This window comes from Thalassophryne amazonica, chromosome 5 (assembly GCF_902500255.1).
Source record: "Thalassophryne amazonica chromosome 5, fThaAma1.1, whole genome shotgun sequence".
Classification (NCBI taxonomy): domain Eukaryota; kingdom Metazoa; phylum Chordata; class Actinopteri; order Batrachoidiformes; family Batrachoididae; genus Thalassophryne; species Thalassophryne amazonica.
The window spans coordinates 33,438,141-33,454,251 of record NC_047107.1 but is presented as its reverse complement, the minus strand read 5'-3'; the positions used below and the strand labels follow the sequence as shown (position 1 = coordinate 33,454,251).

General features: G+C 43.3%; 1 protein-coding gene across 1 annotated transcript in view; it reads left to right on the top strand.

Moving 5' to 3' along the window:
* Positions 1-4: 4 nt before the first annotated feature.
* The window catches only part of adrb3a (adrenoceptor beta 3a), a 107,228-nt gene continuing 91,121 nt past the window's right edge, over positions 5-16,111 (top strand). The window contains exons 1-2 of the mRNA XM_034169945.1: positions 5-63; positions 413-609. The gene's annotated coding sequence lies outside the window, so the exon portion shown is untranslated. The remainder of the gene's footprint in view (positions 64-412; positions 610-16,111) is intronic.

The following is a 16,111-nucleotide window of genomic DNA, read 5'->3' as shown; positions in this document are numbered from 1 at the left end:
GAGCCACCAGGCAGGAGGAGAAGAGGGAGACCAAAGAGGAGGTTCATGACTGGAGGATATAAGGTGAATAAATGACCTGAGCAAATGTTTTTCCTCTAAATCTACAGCAGATTTAAAAAATCTATCTCTTTTTTGCATCTCCTATTGCGGTAATCAGCTGTTCCATCTCAGAAATGTTACGCCAGTTTCACTAAAAAAGATGGATTTACAGCCTATTCAACATTTCAGCATTTTCTGTCATAACACAGGGATTAAAAGCATGTTTTTCCACCCTGGTTGTTTTTTTCCCCCCTGGTTGCTCATTTCCCCTTTAATGAGCTTTGCTTCCCCTGTGCAATGAGATGTCCTGTTTGTATTTTTTTGGGCTGGGGCCTCACTAGTAAGTTCTTTCTGCTTCTCCCTTTTCACCCAGGGTCGCCGCTGCAGATCTGATAGGGATCTGCATGTTGGGGCTGGAGCCTCACTGCAAAGGAAAAACCAAACAGGGACTGGCTGTTCTATTTTAAAAGTCAGAGGAACAGGTCTAAGCTCATCACCGGCGCACACATACGCCGAGCAATGCGAGCAATGTTCCAAAGCAAAAAGGAAACTGGCTGCAGAGATGCTATCGTAAGCCACACACTTCATGTTTTCACGCCATTTGTGCCCTCCTGCTGTCTCTAAACTTGGCCCTATCTTCTCGTTTATTTTAACCACCTTCCTTCTTCTGCAAGTGCTACATTCACCGCGTTATTGTTCGTTATGTCTCGCCAGTGCAACACGTTTAAACAGGTCAGTCAACATTCTTGTGAACATGCGGGTCGTGTTGAATGAGACACGGGCTGAGGTGTGGTTGTGCCGCAGAGGTGAACGTGCCAAGGGACTTGCGTGCAGGACAGAACTTTCAGGTGAAAAAAAAAGCATTGAAGATGTCGCTTGTCCCTGTAGTTGTCTTGATTTTCCTCCCCACTAACTGAATCGGGTCAATTACAGAGAACAAGCCGTTTTTTCTTTTCCAGGGAACTCCTCTAAACCACATTTGAGTCAGCAATAAATTATACAATCACAGGCTTTTCTCAGGCACAGCAGATTTCACCATATTTTATATCACATAAACTCCAAAAAATTCAGATGCAACAGCACATTCTTGCCCGTGATGGATCATCCAGTCATAAATTACACAACGCAGTTCCCCTTCCTCTACATTTCCCCCTCTTAGCTTTATCTTCAATCTGCGCGATAAGGCTCGTTGCAGTATGTTATACATGGCGCCAGGGGCTGAAGCCTCTAAAACAACTTTTAAAGTGCACTCACATTCCACGCCAAGTGGATTAATGCTACAACACTTATTCATGTTCCGTCAACACAATTTTGTGTTGTGTTGTTATGATCCCAGCTGTAGCGGTGTCACATCAGCCGCGTAGCTCTGATTAATGAAGGTGGTATATTTCAAAAACCCGTCCCTCACAAGACGTGTTGCTGATCATTTAGAAAAAGTTAGACAGCAGCAGCTTCCTTCTTCCTGTTTCCTGCTTCCTCATTCTCTGCACTTTTTAAATAAATTAGTGACTTAACAGTAAGTCCCTTTGGCTGCTCCCTTGTTTACACTCAGGGTCGCCACAGCAGAGCCAAGATGGAGCTGCATGGTGATTTGGCACAAGTTTTACACCGTATGCCCTTTGTGATGCAACTCCACATTACACAGGAATATGTGGCTGGGGTGGGGTTTGAAGTGGGAAGTGCGCCTAATATACACTCACTGGCCACTTAATTAGGTACACCTGTTAAATTACTTGTTAACACAAATAGCAAATCAGCCAATCACATGGCAGCAACTCAGTGCATTCAGGCATCTAGACATGGTGAAGATGACATGCTGAAGTTCAGACCGAGCATCAGAATGGAGAAGAAAGAGGATTTAAGTGACTTTTAATGTGGTATGGTGGGCTGGTCTAAGTATTTCAGAAACAGCCATCTCTAGGGTTTACAGAGAATGATCTGAAAAAGAAAAGATATCCAGTGGAAGAAAATGCCTTGTTGATGTCAGAGGTCAAAGGAGAATTGGCAGACTGGTTGAATGGGCGACTGACTTCCTGACGTCACCTTGTCTATATGGACCAACATCGCTGAGGACTGTTTCCAACACCTTGCTGAATCTATGCCATGAAGAATTAAGGCAGTTCTGAAGGTAAAAGAGGGTCCAACCAGGTACTCGCAAGGTGTACCAAATAAAGTGTCCACTGAGTGTACATTGAACCAATTTGAGGGAGAAAAGTTAGCATTATTGCCCCAGCACAGTCATGGCTTGTTGCGTTAGAATAATGCTGACATCACAAGACACCAGAATTTCCAACTTACAGGACAAATAACTTTATTTACATAGCATTTTCCACAGCAGCCTATGCAAAGTTCTTCACAACAGCAATACAAGACAGTAAAACAATTTAAACTATAAAATGTGTGATCAAGCCACAAGCTTTAAGAATAAGAAACCAGCAAAATTATAGGTACATATGCAAAAATTGCAATAACGAATGGCTATTTGTTGCTTTTACATACAGTCGGGGAAACCTGGGCACGGTGAATCAGTAGCTATATCTGCAAAACTACTTATATATTTGCAGCAGTTATGCCATATTTTTATGCATAAAGACATCCCCCTTATAAATTAGTGTTTTTTGTTTTTGCATACATTAAGGGTAAAACTAAGTGGCAAGTGAAGTCACTTTTTTCCAATATAAAGTAAATTTTGTGGATGTCAGTGTCCTTGTATTTATTTATCACAACAGAGGAAAGGTGGCTCCCAAAAATTGTTATTAGTGAGAAGACTACCCCACCCAACTGATGAGTATGTGTTATGTCTTCTCCAGACTATCAGCTATTTGATAACATGACTCATGTGTATCACATGCACCCGGGGCACAGTGACTCAGTCTAGAAAGTGATTTACTAAGCCCCAGTATCACGTGGATGACAAATATTACTTGTTGAAGCTTATACATTTATTTTTCCATGAATTATTTCTATAATTTGTGTATATAAACAACTGTTTTAACATTTGAACAGAAATTATGACAGTTGTATTTATAATAGTTTCTAAAGGACTTATATCACTATATAAGACACTCTCACATTACATAGCTGGTTTGCTGGATTATAATTTGTATATGCCTCAGCATATATTTAATAATTTTGAAGAAATCTTTATAATCATGTGTTTTTTCATTACACTCTAAGTTGACTCACTGTGTCCCGTGAATTAGTGTCCAGGGTACAGTGAATTAAAAATTTTAAAATTGATTTTAAACACCTGTAAATTACACTTGGGGAGACATAAATAATACAGCCATATAAACAGTAACTTGCTGTACGAAATCCACAATACAATGACTTAAACCTATGCATAATGTATTCATGCTGCCACAAAACAACATTTCTGATCCACTGTGCCCCCTTCCCCTACATCTAGAAAGTATTCACAGCGCCTCACTGTTTCCACATTTTGTTATGTTGCAGCCTTATTCCAAAATGGAGTAAATCAATTTTTTCCCTTGACATTGTACTCACAAGCCTAAGCTGAAGCCCCATGTATTCACACGCTTTGCTCAATACTTTCTTGACGCACCTTTGGCAGCAATTACAGCCTCAAGTCTTCTTGATTATGATGCCACAAGCTTGGTGCACCTATCTTTGTGCAGTTTTGCCCATTCCTCTTTGTAGCACCTCTCAAGCTCCATCAGGTTGGATGGGGAGTGTCAGTGCACAGCCATTTTTAGATCTTTCCAGAGATGTTCAATCGGATTCAGGTCTGGACTCTGGCTGGGCCACTCAAGGACATTCAGAGTTGTCCTGAAGCCATTTCTTTGATATCTTGGCTGTGTGTTTAGGGTCATTATTCTGCTGAAAGGTGAACCATCGCCCCAGGCTGAGGTCAAGAGTGCTCTGGAGCAGGTTTTCATCCAGGATGTCGCTGTACATTCCTGCATTCAACTTTCCCTCAATCCTGACTAGTCTCCCAGTTCCTGCTGCTGAAGAACATCCACACAGCATGATGCTGTCACCACCATGCTTCACTGTAGGGATGGTGCCTGGTTTTCTTCAAACATGACACCTGACTGTTTCTATGTAGGCTCTCAGTTGTCCAGGTGGTTTCCATAGTAGAGAAGCTTGAATCTTCAACTGGACTGGGTTGCTTGACGTGAGGACGTTTCACTTCAAATCGCAGAAGCTTCCTCAGCTAAAATTCTTGCTCTGGTAGTCTGACTTCTGTCTTGACTCTTGTAGAGAAGAATAAATAGAAGCCACAAAAGCTGGAGTTTTAAACCTAACCAGACCCCTCCTACCAAGCGGTAGACTGCTATAGGCTAGTGACTAAACAATAGCACCTATTGTGCTCTAGTTAGCACCCTCCTAATGACAGGGCAGCTGTCCCTCATAATGACGGGACGGATGCCTCTCCTGATGACTCCCTTGACGACTCTCCTGATGATGTGAATGACTCATTACCATGAACAAAAGACTGAAACTGCTTTGACCTGAGTACCCCATTGTAAACAGGGGACAAAGCGTGTTTCAGACCCCCTCCCCGGTTAAGGCTGCGTTTCAACTGTTTCACATAGAATGCCTCCTTGACCCCACTCTCAAACCATTTCTTCTCTGGCTAAGATTTTAACTTCCTTGTTCTCAAATGTGTGGTTAGTGTCTTTAAGGTGGAGATGAACTGCAGACTGAGGTCCACTGGCGCCCTCTCTGCGGTGCTGGTATAGCCTTTTGTGTAAAGGTTGCTTAGTCTCACCTATGTAGTGTTCGTTACTGTTTTCCTGACATCTGATAGCATACACTACATTGCTCTGTTTGTAACTAGGGATCCTGTCTTTAGGGTGAACTAATTTCTGTCTCAAGGTGTTAACCGGTTTAAAGTAAACTGGGATTTTGTGCTGTCTAAAGATCCTCTGTAGTTTTTCCCCTATGGAGACAAGAAGAAGAGGAGTGTCTCTCCCTTATTTAGCAGGAGTAGAACCCACGCAAACATGGGGAGAACATACAAACTCCACACTGCAAGGCCACAGGTGGGAATTAATCCCATGACCTTCTTGCTGTGAGGCAACAGTGCTAACCACTAATCCACCATGTTGCCCTGTAACATAACAAAATGTGGACAAAGTGCAGCCCTGTGAATACTTTCCAGATGCACTGTATAAATCCCACAAAATAACATTCTTTATCTGTTAACTAATAGCTTAATTTGTAGATCAGTTTTTTGATGTTGCTGTCTTGTTTTGTGTCATTGCCACATAGGATTAAGTATTATAATTCTCTTTCCATCCTGAGATCTACAGTGAGTTAACTGACCAGTAGAAGTGTTGTCACAACAAAGACCACAGATTGCTGGCAGATTGCTGAGGAGCTACAGTAAATATTTATAGTGCTTTACCCAAGGAGTATTGTTATACTTTATTCCAGTGTTGGAAAAACACCATATCAGCTAATCCCTGCGGTGTCAGACCTTTAGCAAGCTGTGAAGGTTACTTATTCACATGGTGATTGACATGTAATTGTGTATTTGTGTTGCTTTAGTGAAAGTAGCTAAAATAGAAGAAATAAGTCCTTTAAGTTGCGTTTACACATAATGACGGCAAGTCACGAATGCCACAAATGTGATGATTTGGGGCATTACGATTAATGGCACGTGTTGCTGGAGAATTATCAGGAACCATTACGCACTCCGGTCCCGTTGTTACGCGCGATAGTGCACAACACCGCATCATTGAGTTCTGTCATGTTGTGAATGAGGGGAATTGTCTCCACACACACCGCTATATTCATCCAACCATCAGTTGTTGAACAATTCTGATCGCTCCAATTTACTCCTGAAAATCCACAGCAGAAGAACTTTGTGGCTGCATGCTTAGTTGGGCTCTGTGCCATGGAGTGGCACAGAAAGGAGAAGGAGACAGAGAGAGCCAGATGTGTGGATCCATGTGGCTCTCGTCTTGCTTGTTTTCCCAAACATCAGGCACATGCAGCAGGTGAATCACCTACAGGAGCACACTGAGGAGCCCTGGAACAATACCTTTAGCCGACTTGGCGTCACTGTCCTTCTTCAGCATACTGCAGCAATGAAACTGAATGCGGTGCAACAGGGTTTAATTGTGTGCACGTCAGAGAATAACCCTGTCACGCTTTATTAAAGATCACCACTAATCAAGACAGATAAACACACTCAGGTGCGACCTCAATGACGTGAGGCGAAATGAGGGTGGTGCGTGACAGTCATGGAAGATTTATTGACAGCCAATAACATGCTCCACGAGAATCATGAATATTACGCACTAACACGCACTATTAAGAAACCTATTCAGATGCATTAAGTCATGTTAAGAATGCCAGGAATGACACAAATATGACATTTGTAATGCGTCTTGCCTATGTGTAAATGCAGCATTCGGTCTACTGGTTCTGGTACTTATGCTCGGATTTAGTAGCATGAAGTAGATGAGACTGTACAGTTTGCCTGGATGGGATGCCATTCCATCGCAGGTTACTTACCCAGCCAAGGCTGGTACCAATGTACATCTGGTTAGACTGACACAATGCAGATGAAGTTTCTTTTTCAAGGAAACAGACAAGTAGACTGAGTGGGAATAAAACCCAGGTTATATATTTTTTTAATTTAGCTTGTGACTGATTTGAGAAGCTGATGCACTCTGTAAACTCAGAGACCTGAACAGTCAGCGTGAGTTACACCAACTTCAGTAGGTAACATGGCTTCCAATGCATCTGATTAATCAAGACAGAAGGGTAACACTGAAGCTGTAAACCTCTTTTATTTACAGACATCCCCGTGCTGTGCTGGGAAACAGTATTCATACTGCAAATAAAACTTAGAGTAAAAGAAGGCTTATGATAGCTGAAATGATTTCTTAATGACTATTGTGCAAAACTACTCTTGTTAGTCCATAACTAATTTAACTGTTTGTGAAAAAAATATTAAATTGCATTGAATGTGTAAAAACAGCAGTGTGAACATTCACATGAAAACAGCATGCAAACACTCCATACACTGATTTACATTTTAAAAACGTAAAGTAGAGCAGCACACTCATAGAGTTTCCAGTTCCACAAATGTTTAGTTTGGAAAAAAAAAATTAAAGGTCAAAGCCCTGTTAGAAGTGGCTTTTCATGAGCCAAAATATAATACAAACAAGAGCAAACAAAGATTCCTCACTTCCGCTAATCCAGCTCACCTCCAAAATTCAGTGGAGACTTCCAATGTCCTAATATCTGTCTGTGGTGCAAATTTGGTGAGAATCTGTGAAGTTCACAGTAAAATCACCAGTGTTAAATTAACACTGCCAGTGAACATATGGTCCCACTCTGACCAGAGTAGAACCATATGTTCACCGGCAGTGTTAATTTAACACTGTCAGTGTTACTTCTACACTGGTGATTTTATTGTGTAGTTTTGTTGTAATAGTGAAATCTTGATCCAGAATCTGGATCCGGCTCACCTCCGAAATTCAGTGGAGTCTTCCATGCACTTATATGTATCTGGGGTGCAAATTTGGTGAGAATCTGTGAACGACTTTTGATGTAATGCTTCGAAGCCTATATAATGTGAAACCCATGGAAGAACCCATTAAATTTTGGAGGTGATTTAGAATCCGGCTCCAGATCACCTCCAAAATGTAACGGGTTCTTCCATGGCCTAATATGTATCTGTGGTGACATTTTTGGCAAAATCCGTGCAGTAGTTTTGAGATGATCCTGCTAACAGTAATTCTTCAAAGCCTATATAAAGTGAAACTTGATCCAGAGTCCAGATCCGGTTCTGGATCACCTCCAAAATTTAATGGGTTCTTCCATGGCCTTATATGTATCTGTGGTGAAAGTAGTTTTGATGCAATCCTGCTAACAAACAGACAAATAAATAAACTCAGATGATTTTATTACATCCTTAGTGGACGCAAAAATAGAACAAAACGGCTTTTCAATGTTAAAATCAAATATTCACTAAATGCGCAACATGGATAAGATGTGGATCAAACTTAATCCATTCTTTGAGAGTGCCAGTTTGCACCTCATTGTCACAAATGAGAGAGACTGAGGCACTTCTGATTGAGATATAATGCAAAATGTACATCTAATGGGCTTTTCAATATTAAATTCAAATGTTCACAAAATCCACAATCCAGATCAGATCCGGATAAAACTTTATCAGGCAATAAATAGTGAGTGCCAGTCTGCACCTCACTTTTCAAATGTGAGTGATTGGGGCATGTATGTTTAAGATATAATGTAAACTATACATTAAAAGTTGTTTTCAATGTTAAATTTAAATGGCCACAAAATCTGTAATCTGGATCAAATCCGAATAAAACTTCAGTCGAAAAAGGATACCATCCTACATAATGCTATCAAATATGAAAGAAATTCTGTCTCTTTTTTGACAGGGTTATGAATTTTTGGAAATTCATTCAATGTTAAAGGATAGGGATTTTTCCAAGATTTTTCTTGACTTTGACCTTTGACCTATGACCTTGAAAATTGAATCAGTTCTTGCCTATCAGGATCTGAATCGTCAGCAAAAATTTCATAATGATATATGAAAATCGTGGGCTCCAGGCTGTTCATTAAACAAAAACATTACCTCTGCCCAACTTCGTTGGCGTAGTGGGGGTGGGGGCATGCTTATCTTAAGTAATCATTTCATCATCTTCTTGTCAAACTACCCCATTGTGATAGATATAAAGTTAAGATCTGAATGTCTGTGTTTTGTTTTTGTGAAAAAGTATGAAAGCACTTGTGCATCAGGGTGAAGGTGCGTGTAAGATGAAGATAAATAATGGAATGTTCCGCATAAGGCACTTGGTTAGCGTGACTATTAAGGTGACATCATGATAGTTCAAACTAAGGTTAGACATCAGTACTGACTAGAATTCCATGTAATCTGTGATGTGTTTTATAAAAGCAATATGTGCTGATATGTTCATTTTTGTTTTATTGTATGACACATTACATGTTACAAGCTTCCCAAACAGCACTTCATAAGAATCATGAGAGATTTTTTTGGAATGACTTGTAAAATTCAACAAATGACTTAAGCTATAATGAGGCCACTTAAAGTGGGTGGTTAGTGCAATGCGAGATACGACTGTCCTTCAAACACTGTGGTCAGAGCAATGTGCGCACAAATATACATGACACACTGGTGGAAACATTTGGTTACTGAAGTATGATGGTGCAGGTTGAAGGCCAGTCAAAGGGGGGTCTGTGAGTCCAAATAAGGCAAGTCTGTGCCCCTATGACACACATACACAAATATCTTCATGCTGATTGACATGTTCCTGCATCTTAATAGAAGGTTGAATTGGTGCCGCCAGACAAAATGGGCGTTACACTGAGCTTAATGTTTATTAAGATCCTAAACATGCTGTCACCCTGGGCTGGGCTGCGGCACAATCTGGAAAATGAGTGTAAAATAACCACTCGTACTGTGCATTGAAGCATGGTTAGTAACACACCCCTGTAGGTAATGTCTCTGTATGGTCTAATTTTTCACCAAATGTTTAGAGTTTAAGGACAACAAAGTGAGAATTTATTCCACAAATTATGCAGTGTGGACACAGAGAAAAAGACTGTTTCGAACAATTTAAGCACCATTCATTTATTGTAACAGTTTTACAGATGGCAGTGTCCACAACAGAAGGTCTCTTGTATGTGAAGCTTGTGATCATTAGATAAGAACTGGCAGCAAAACAAAATGTTTCCAAGAACTGCTTCCTTGTTTTGCAGTCAGTGTCACCACAGCAAATCTGAGGTGGATCTGCATGTTGATTTCACATGCATAAAGTTTTGAATTTACATGCATGAAGTTTTACACCGGATGCCCTTCCTGATGCAACTCCACATTACATGGAGAAATGTGGCAGGGGTGGGGTTTGACCCAGGAACCTTCCGCACTGAAATCAAGTGCACAAACCACCAAAATACCTTGCTTTAACAGTTGTCATAGAAATATATATAAAAAAAGTGCTTTGGCTGCGGTTTGTACTGAAGCTATCATCATCAGGGTGGGTGGTCACCCGGTTCTGCAAATTTCCACCCGGCTCTCGGGTCCAAATTGGCTGTGCCGCCTCTCATGGATTTTCTGAAAAATGAACTGAAATGTTGCTGAAAATACACCTATTCGATCGTATTTCAAGGCTATAGAATTGACGTTTTGCTGTATTTTGCTATTTTAAACAAATAATTAAAAGAGAAATATATTTCTCATTTTCTCAGTATCAAATCAGGAGGGTGGGTCTTCACTAATTTTCACATGAAAAGTTCATAGTTTTCATTGGAACTGTTTACACAACTGTACAAACTGTTTACTGTTCTGTTCACACAAACGATCTTACACAAAAGAACAGTGGACTTTAGCGAAACACGCCCGTTAAACGAAACGATCGTCTTCAGCACACAGCCTCAGTGAATTGTAAAAAACTGATTTAGAAAGTTTTTAATCCTGGTTTCAGTTGTGTCACAGATGTTCAAATATTAGCCAAGGAAGCCGACGTGTTTGCACAGGAACACAGCGAACTTTATTATACAGGCAACAGCCGACAAGTCTCCTCCTCCAATCCACCCTTCTTCTGCATCTGGCTTCACACAGTCACAGCCTTTTATACTGTCGCTTAGCGCCCCTGGAGGTAACCCTGGTTGCTGCACCCTCAGAATACTATGAGGCCGAAGGGTGTATGGTTTTCTGAAGGGTGTAAAAAGCCATATTCATTGGTGAACAACTTGACAACCCGCGATAGGCGAAATCCGCGAAGTAGTCAGCGTTATTTTTTACAATTATTATCGATGTTTTAAGGCTGTAAAACCCCTCACTACACACTTTATACACTTTTCTCAAACAGGCATTAACATTTTCTCACTTTTCTCTCCAGTGTAAACACTCAAAGTTCAAACCTTAGTAGAAAAAAAATAGAATGCTTTCCTATAAATAATTATGACGACTTTTAGAACTATCAAATTTAATTTTAACGATCAAGCTACGAGGTTGGAGACATAAGAAATTATTAATAGTGACTCACCAGTATTTCACAGTTCCTCTGACCGCGCCTCTCCGTCGTGGTGCCGCTCCGCTGTCCGGATTGGCTGATTACTCGGGTGGTATGAAAAATATTACCCGTCCGCGAAAAGGGTGTATTGCTATTTATTCTTTAGTGTTTTATCCAATCATATTGGCGTATCATTTATAGGTATACAATAATAATACAATAACATGCTTTTGGAGGGCGGTATGCATTTTCAGAGGCCCGATGTCCATGCCCAGTCACCTAAAATGACAGATATTCGCCCTCGTTAGACAAGGGAGAATAGATGTCATTGCGGGGGACGGACTCAGAAAAATGCATACCGTATGACAACAGCATGTTATTTGCAGTATTATCACTTTTTACTGAGATACACAACAAGTAATGTCCATCCATCCATCCATTTTCTTCCGCTTTATCCAGAGTTGGGTCACGGGGGCAGCAGCTCAAGCAAAGCCGCCCAGACCTCCCGATCCACACACACCTCCCCCAGCTCCTCCGGGGGAACCCCAAGGCATTCCCAAGCCAGCCGAGAGACGTAGTTCCTCAAGAGTGTCCTGGGTCTTCCAAGGGGGCTCCTCCCAATGGGACATGCCCGAAACACCTCTCCAGCAAGGCGTCCAGGGGCATCCGGAAAAGATGCCCGAGCCGCCTCAACTGGCTCCTTTCGATGTGGAGGAGTAGCGGCTCGTCTCCGAGCTCCTCCCGAGTGACCGAGCTCCTCACCCTATCTCTAAGGGAGCGCCCAGCCACCCTGCGGAGGAAACTCATCTCGGCCACTTGGAGTCACGATCTCATTCTTTCGGTCATGAGCCAAATCTCATGACCATAGGTGAGGATCGGAACGTAGATCAATCGGTAAATCGAGAGCTTTGCCCCCCTACTCAGCTCTCTCTTCACCACGACGGTCCAATACAGCGACCGCATCACTGCAGATGCTGCACCGATCCGTCTGTTGATCTCACGCTCCATCCGTCCCTCACTCGTGAACAAGACCCCGAGATACTTAAACTCCTCCACTTGAGGCAAAGACACTCCACCGACCTGAAGAGGGCAAAGCACCTTTTTCCGGTCGAGAACCATGGCCTCGGATTTAGAGGTGCTGATTTTCATCCTGGACGCTTCACACTCGGCTGCAAACCGCCCCAGTGCACACTGAAGGTCCTGATTTGACGAAGCCAACAGAATCACATCGTCTGCAAACAGCAGAGACGAGATTCTGTGGTTCCCAAACCAGACCCCCTCTACGTGACGATGGGATTGAGGAGATCCTCGAAGTATTCCTTCCACCGCCCGACAACATCCCCAGTTAGGGTCAACAGCTCCCCACCTGCACCGTAGACAGTGCTGGTGGAGAGCTGCTTCTACCTCCTGAGGCGTCGGACGGTTTGCTAGAATTTCTTCGAGGCCGACTGATAGTCCTCCTCCATGGCCTCCCTGAACTCCTCCCAGACCCGAGTTTTTGCCCCTGCAACCACACGGGCTGCGGCACACTTGGCCTGCCGGTACTTGTCAGCTGCCTCCAGGGTTCCACCTACCAACAAAGACAAGTAGGACTCCTTCTTCAGCTTGACAGCATCCCTTACTTCCGGCGTCCACCACCGGGTTCGGGGATTGCCACCGCGACAGGCACCATAGACCTCGTGACCACAGCTACGAGTGGCCGCATCGACAATGGAGGTGGAGAACATGGTCCACTCGGACTCCATGTCTCCAACCTCCTCTGGGATCTGGGAGAAGCTCTCCCGGAGGTGGGAGTTGAAGACCTCGCTGACAGAGGGTTCCGCCAGTCGTTCCCAGCAGACCCTCACGATACGTTTGGGCCTGCCAGGTCTGACCGGCTTCAATCATTGACCTCCTGCTCAGGGTGTCCTGGTGCCACCTGCACTTATGGACACCCTTGTGCTCGAACATGGTGTTTGTGATGGACAAACTGTGACTAGCACATAAGTCCAACAACTGAACACCACTCGGGTTCAGATGGGGAGGCCGTTCTTCCCGATAACCCCCCTCCAGGTCTCACTGTTGCCGCCCACTTGGGCGTTGAAATCCCCCAGGAGAACAATGGAGTCCCCAGTCAGAGCGCTATCTAGTACCCCTCCCAGGGACTCAGAGAAGGTCGGGTACTCTGCACTGCCGCTCGGCCCGTAGGCCGAGACAACAGTGAGAGACCTGTCCCTGACCAGAAGGCGTAAGGACGCGACCCTCTTGTTCACCGGAGTGAACTCCAACACATGGCGACTGAGCTGGGGAGCAATAAGCAATGCGACCCCAGCTCTCTGCCTTTCCCCGTGGGCAACGCCAGAAAGGTGGAGCATCCAGCCCCTCTCCAGGAGTTGGGTACCAGAGCCCAAGCTGTGCATGAAGGTGAGCCCGACTATCTCCAGTCGGTATCTCTCAACCTCCCGCACAAGCTCAGGCTCCTTCCCCCACAGTGAGGTGACATTCCATGTCCCAACAGCCAGGGGCTGTGAGCACGGACCGGGCGGCCGGGCCACCCGCCCTTGACTGCCACCCAGTCCTCTCTGCACCCGACCCCCATGGCCCCCTCTGCAGGTGGTGAACCCACAGGACGGTGGCCCATGCCACTCTTTTGGGCTGAGCCTGGCCGGGCCCCATGGGCTAAGGCCCGAAAACCAGGCACTCACGCGCGAGCCCCAACCCCCGGCCTGGCTCCAGGGTGGGGTCCTGGTTCCACCATACCGGGCGACATCTCGGTCCTTGATTTTTTACTGGTCATGGGAGCACAACATGTAATGTGTACATAAAAAGTTGGCTCACTTAACTTTTGTCATGTCGGCTGGCGTGCACTGCTGTCCAAATTTGGCAGTGCGTCCTCATCAACCTGGCTGTTTTAGCTCCTGTTCATTGTCATACTATCCATGAGACAATCATCCGGAATATTCATATTGGGACCAAAACACACTTCTCGCCTTTTTATCTTTTCCTCTGCGGACAGTATCCCCCCGCAGACAGTTCTTGGGCTGAGCACTATGACGTCATTTGTTTACGCACAGCGGGCGGGTATAGCCAGATAGCGTCATCGTAAATCTACGATACCGGCCCAGCAACGCCCCAGTAAAGTGATAATAATAATACAATAACATGCTTTTGGAGGGCGGTATGCATCGCCAGAGTTAGACGAGGGCGAATATCTGTCATTGTGAGCGACTGGCCGTGAACGGAGGGACTCAGAAAATGCATACAGCATGACAACAGCATGTTATTTGCATTATTATTACTTTTTACTGAGATACACATGTAACGCGTACATAAAAAGTTGGCTCACTTAACTTTTGTCGTGTCGCCTGGCGCGCGCTGCTCTCCAAATTCAGCAGTGGGTCCTCATCAAGCTGGCTGCTTTAGCTGCTGTTCACTGTCGTACTAGCCATGAGAAAATCATCCGAAATATCCATATAGGGACCAAAACACACTTCTCGCCTTTTCATCTTTTCCTCTGAGGACAGTTTTTTTTTCCCCCTCTGCAGACAGTTCTTGGGCTGCGCGCTATGACGGCATTTGTTTACGCACAGCGGGTGGGTATAGCCAGATAGCGTTGACGTAAATCTACGATACCGGCCTAGCAACGCCCTGGTAACGTGATGATAATGCAGAATACCACAGTCCTCCCCTGTGGACTTCAACTGCACTTGTTTCTTTTCTGTTTACACAGTTACATGTACAGTTTCTTTTAACATACATTGTTATTATTTACATCTCTGTTACAAGTCCAGACACATTTCTCTCTGGATGCTCCACATATTGTTTACCCAGTGGTGGGCACAGCTAACCAAAGAATTAGCTTTGATAACCATTAATCAGTTAACTGAAAAGTTATCTTTTATGGCAATAAACCAATAAACTAAAAAATGTATCTTTATTACAGATAACCGATAACTATTAGTATAGATTTGGATGTGGCCACATCAAATTGCACTGTCAGCTTCAGATAAACCAGTTTCACTTTAAGCGGCGCAGGGGCTGCTGGGTAAATTCAAGGATCACAAACACAAAGAACACACGAAAAATGAATAAATAAAACCCCAAACACTGTCATCATCTTTTAAAAGCAGTAAAACACAGTATTAGAAGTCACAGTTTATCTCGGTATTAGATAAACCGTCATTTACAAGTTAAAAGCTGCCGCTTTTTTCGCATGCTTTGAACCCTTAAACAACTGAAATACATCCGTTAATGCATTAATTGGCAGAGTAAAATACATGTAGTAAATATAAATTCATACCTGTTAGTTTCAGTGGGATTCATCTGAATAAATAATCCACATAAAGCATCCTTTAAAAAAAAAAAAATCTAATTGTGTCATGAAGAAAGGTCCCTCCGTACACACAGCTGAACTGTGAGAGCTCCTCTGTCACACCGAGTCTTGGCGATTAATTACAGCCACAAAGAAATAAAATAAAGTCAAAATTAGTCTGTTTTGTTTTTGTGTCAAGTGGATGACTCACTGTAACATCCAAAGTGAACCTGAACTACACTACCCACAATGCTACCTGCGTTGACTGGCCAATCACGTTTTGCGCTTAATGACTACATCATCAGCAAGCGACAGGCAGCCAGTCTGCTACAAACACACAACAGACGGACTAAAACGTTTGATTTTAGGGTTGACAATCATTTTTGACCGTTAAACTTTGCTCACTTTACCAGCAAAAAAAAAAATGTTATCTGACTGAAAGTTATCGGAACTAAATTTATCAGAAGATAATTGGTCTGATGATGGTTTTAAAACTTATCTGAAAAGCTAATCAGATAGCAAAAACATCTGAACTGTGCCCACCACTGTGTGTACCCACCAGGTTTTCCACAGCTGGGGTCCATTTCCACCAAACCCTGAAGAACAACAATCTGAGGACAGTTTGTTAACTGTTCACCTGCAGTGTCCTTTCACTCATTTTCTGAATCATTCAGTTCATTGTCAAAATCATAAACAAAATCATCATCATTCACAATGTCTGGATTTGCATTCTTTTTCTTTTCTTCCAGTAACTGATTCACGTCTTTTGATACAATTTCCATTTACTAAC